The sequence below is a fragment of the Pinus tabuliformis genome, chromosome 3_1, assembly GCF_031772625.1.
Source record: "Pinus tabuliformis cultivar Carrire ecotype Pingquan chromosome 3_1, CPIR1, whole genome shotgun sequence".
In the NCBI taxonomy this organism is placed as follows: Eukaryota; Viridiplantae; Streptophyta; class Pinopsida; order Pinales; family Pinaceae; genus Pinus; species Pinus tabuliformis.
Genome location: NC_142301.1, coordinates 609,050,055 through 609,054,786, shown reverse-complemented (window position 1 = coordinate 609,054,786; position 4,732 = coordinate 609,050,055). Strand labels below are relative to the sequence as shown.

The following is a 4,732-nucleotide window of genomic DNA, read 5'->3' as shown; positions in this document are numbered from 1 at the left end:
GGTACTTGCCTGTAGAGCCTTCCTTCTTAGCCTTCCTTCTTAACCAGTAACCCAGGTTCCAGGGCAAAAGAGAGCTGTGAAGCAGAAGTAGCACAATAGGGAGAGCTATGAAGCAACGGGAGCTATCTTCGCATTATCCAGGGTACTTGCTTGCAGAGCCTTCCTTCTTAACCAGTAACCCAGGTTGTCCCTGATGCGGCTAATTGGGGCAGAAAACTGTCTCCCTCTCCATCTCTTCTTGCTTCTTATTAGCCTTAAGGGTATTAGCCTTAAGGGTATCGAGCCTTAGAAACTCCTGTTGTAGCTCTTCATGATGGCAGTATCACTGCTCGAGGGCAGGATTTCTATGCAAAGGGCACAGATCAGTCAGGTTTACGTCATTTCATGAAAATTTGCGGCGACATCAAGGTAATCTCCACAGGCTTTATTGGGTATATAATTGTTTCTTTTTAAATTTAGAAAATGTTCTGATTGCAATACAAAGTAAGGGTGATTGCAATACAAAGTAAGGGTTACAAGTGGTGCTATTCATTACTAGTTACCTGGTGCCATTATTTAGAATGCGTGCAGACAAAGTCGGTTTCTTGAATTCCTGCTGCTGGACTTGCTCTTGCTATTTTTCCCTCAAAGTAAATTTTGTACAGATCAGTCAGCTTTACATCATTTCATGAAAATTTGCGGCGACATCAAGGTAATCTCCACAGGCTTTATTGGGTATATAATTGTTTCTTTTTAAATTTAGAAAATGTTCTGATTGCAATACAAAGTAAGGGTGATTGCAATACAAAGTAAGGGTTACAAGTAGTGCTATTCATTACTAGTTACCTGGTGCCATTATTTAGATTGCGTGCAGACAAAGTCGGTTTCTTGAATTCCTGCTGCTGGACTTGCTCTTGCTACTTTTCCCTCAAAGTAAAAGGCAGACAGAGTCGGTTTCTTAATTCCTGCTCCTGGACTTGCTCTGTGTATATAGTACAGGCATAGACTTCATGCAATTACTGTAACAAGAATTATATTTCATATTAAAATGCGCAAATATATTTCATATTAAAATCTGCATTTGGAGTGCAGCGATACAACAAAGTTCAAAAATCTGTACTGATTCTCTTTGACATTGATTTAACAATGGAATGCATAGATAGAGTCAATGCCAATAATTCGTTTAGATAAAACATCTTAAATGAACATGAACTTTACGAATATAAATTTCTATAATTCTTAATTACACGAGTCTTCTGTTAACTAAAAATACACTGGTTCTTTTTATTTGTGATTTTGGCCATTGGCCTTAGGCTTACAATCGACATGGTACCCCAGGACAAGAGCCAAATTCTTGACAAGAAAAGTTCTTTTATTTTATGTGGCTTTAGCGTTTTCTTTGGGACTATGCTTTGATGCATTGTTCACAGAAACATTTAACACAACAATCTTTGAATTCCTAAGAGAGAGATTGACTATATCATGCACGGTAATGGATTTTTTTTCACAAGAAAAAAACACACCATCTTTTATTAATAAAACAAAAGATAGTTACAATTGCATGGTTCTGAGACCCAAATTTCTGGTTACAGAGCAGATTGAATAAAACAAAAGATAGTTACAATTGCATGATTCTGAGACCAAAGTTCTGGTTACAGAGCAGATTGAGCGAATAGATCTATTAGAACTTGGTCATCACTAAATAACTGTGGCTAAATGGTATCCAAAATAAGATTACATAATAGATGTATATTTTATCTGCTATTGCTAAATAACTGTAAAAGATTAATTGTTCATTTCCAAGACCTAAAACAACAGGAAAAAAAACAAAAAATAAACTTACTCCCGAGAGCAGACTGGCAGGAGAAAAACACCGCTCTTTAGAGGATGACCTGGCAGGGATATCCTCTTGAATTGCTCTGGTAGTGTGTTGATACAGTTAATTCTCCCCAATGACTATTGTTGCATATTAGATGAATCTCCATTGTCTGCCATGGTTTTTGAGGGTTCTTTTTATAATAGAATTGTTTTAGTCATCTGGGAGAAGAAAAGCTCCACTTCAATCCTCTGGTCTTGTAACATCTGCAAAGAAGATAAAGATCAGTGAACTGGAATCATCCCATGACAGGTTGAAAGAACAAGACTACCTTCAAGCTTTTATAAGCAGCACTGTGGAAGCCCAACAAGATCTGAGAAGTCACACCAGCTGAAGAGCAAGGCCTCAAGTCTCAAAGATGAATTCCACACTTACATGGAAAGTAGATTGGCAAAGCTGGGTGTCTTAGATTAAACACTCAGTCAGCTTGCCTCTGTTGGCCACAATTCCTGGGGGATTCTTGTTGTGCAGGCCTCTGAAGCTGCTGTTTCTGTCTGTCTTTGTTGATGGCGAGGCTGTCTCTACCAGCCAGCTTGCAATTACCTTAACCAAGAGGATGGTGAGGCTGTCTCTACCAGCCAGCTTGCAATTACCTTACCCAAGAGGAGTAGTGGCATAAACAAAGGTGGCGGATCCGCTCTTTTCTGGTCCTATTCCCAGTCCCTGATCGAATTCCAAGCCCAGATCTTGATCGAATTCGAATTCCAAGCACAGATCCTAAAAAATGCCATGATCAAATTCCAAGTGCAGATCATAAATATCCAGACGCAAAAATGTCAGGGCAGGCAAGCTGAAACAACCGTTGTTGCTGTGGTTGCGATTTTGATAAGCTGGTGTTTTTACATTTTTTATTTTCTCTTACCACATGGTCGTATTCTTCAGAAACATGAAGACAGGTTTCATTTTCATGCTACATATTTCATTTTCGTTTTCTATGAGCATGCCACGTTTCATTTTCAGTACCTTTCGTGTGATCCTGCTAGGCCGTCGGTTCCGGGCTAAGCGGGTTGTTTACATGTGTGATGGTGCCACCACTTGCATATTTGTAATTACTAAGAGCTACCTGTCTGGAAAATTTGGTAAGGGCACATATCCCGACATTGAAATGAGCATTGGTTTCTGTTGGGCTGTCTGATTACCTAATATCCTGTGTCCTCTTCTCCCCTTTTGCAAGGGGAGTATGGAAAATGAAATGAAACAAGAATGATCCCATATTGTTGCTAAAACAGGCACTGTTATAGTGATGGCCATGACTTATTTTTCAAGGGAAAACTTCTGAAGTATTCACAATTTACACGCAATATATGCATGTCCAGAGCTGATTTCAAAAGCTAAGTATAGGACACGTACACATAATTTCAGAATAACCCATACATTTGGTCAACTCGATTTTACACGCAGTGCATTTCTGGAATGAAGTATGCAAATTTCTTTGCCAAGAAAAGACGGTTGTGTACATTTAATAATAAGTTTTTCTCACCTGCCATGCATTCCAGGAATAAAGAAAGATTTGTATTCTTTAATAACGATGAGATGTATCTGCGATTGAATTCAGAAGAGTATATTTTTTTAATGTTATATAGGTTTCAATCTTGTCCCAATTTTTTCCTGGGATGTAAGTAGAATTTTTGGAATTGTGTAACGAATTTAGGACGTGGTGGATACTGTTTACCTTTACTTTAATAAACGGAATATAAGCATGGAATGGAAGCCCAAAATCTATATATTATAGCAATAAAATCTATATTTATCATGGACCTCACAGCTACCTCTTTAGTTGTATAAGCACAACATACTTGGATGCTCTTCGCTTCCATAAAGAAGATCCAAAAAAGCACAATATCTTTACCCAAAAATAACATCGTTGTAGCACAGTATCATTATAATATGACAAGTTATCTTTATTATTATACATAGCAAAGAATTTCTGAGTCAAAGAAAGCTACTTTGACTGGCCAGCTACCTGTAAACTTTGTCCAAGTGCCTGAGCAAGGTTTAGTTGCTGCTGTGGAGGACTTTGCAAAGGTGGATTTACAGGTGAAGCACCACACTGCTGAAGTGCCAACGTTGGAGGTGCAGGTGACAATCACTGTTGTTGAGATGCTGTCTGTTGATGAAGCACATGCTGTGACAAAACAGGTTGTTGTTGATGCTCCTGTGAGAGAACATGTGGCTGAGATGAAATAGCATGCTGCATATGAGAAAGAGGATATGGCTGTGCTCAGCCAGGGGAACACTAAGAACTACGCACAGTCGTCATAAATGCCCGTTTTGAACTTTGTTTTGGAGTTGTGATATATGGTTCTCTTTTGGAACTTTGTAGTGTTTAAAATACCAAATTTATCTGATAAGTTTTGCTTTCATCCACAGGCAAAGAAAATATCACGATTACTTGCTTCTGAAATTTGAAGTAACAGAATAACACAGGTAGAATGATTTACTTTTGCATCACAATTTTAACAATATTTTTATCTGGTTGCGTTTAGAGTAGTTGTCTAATCACGTGTGTCTAAATCTGGCAACCATACAGTCCTCAACTACCAGGTCGCTGCACAACTACCAGGTCGCTGCACTTAAGGCAAGGACTAGCTGCCATGCAACCCGTCTTGTTATAATTTAGTTTATAAATGGTATACTTAAGGCAAGGACTAGCTGCCATGCAACCCGTCTTGTTATAATTTAGTTTATAAATGGTATTATAGGTTTGTAGTTTGCTCTGGAAATTTTGCCACTATTGTATATTTAAGGATCTATGCTTTTTTCTTCTTTGGTTTCTATTGGTATGGTTGGATGGAAATATATTTTTATTACTTTGGTAATTGTCTTTGTCGTTGTTGTCGAATATTTTGTTGATTTCATTGTTCTTTTATTTATATT

At 38.0% G+C, this 4,732-nt stretch overlaps 1 long non-coding RNA gene across 1 annotated transcript; it reads left to right on the top strand.

Annotated features, from left to right (window-relative positions):
* Positions 1–648: 648 nt before the first annotated feature.
* Positions 649–4,259, top strand: LOC149188474 (uncharacterized). Its single transcript, XR_016256290.1, has 2 exons — positions 649–919; positions 3,869–4,259. It is a non-coding gene; the product is annotated as an uncharacterized LOC149188474 (long non-coding RNA).
* The last annotated feature ends 473 nt before the right edge of the window (positions 4,260–4,732 follow it).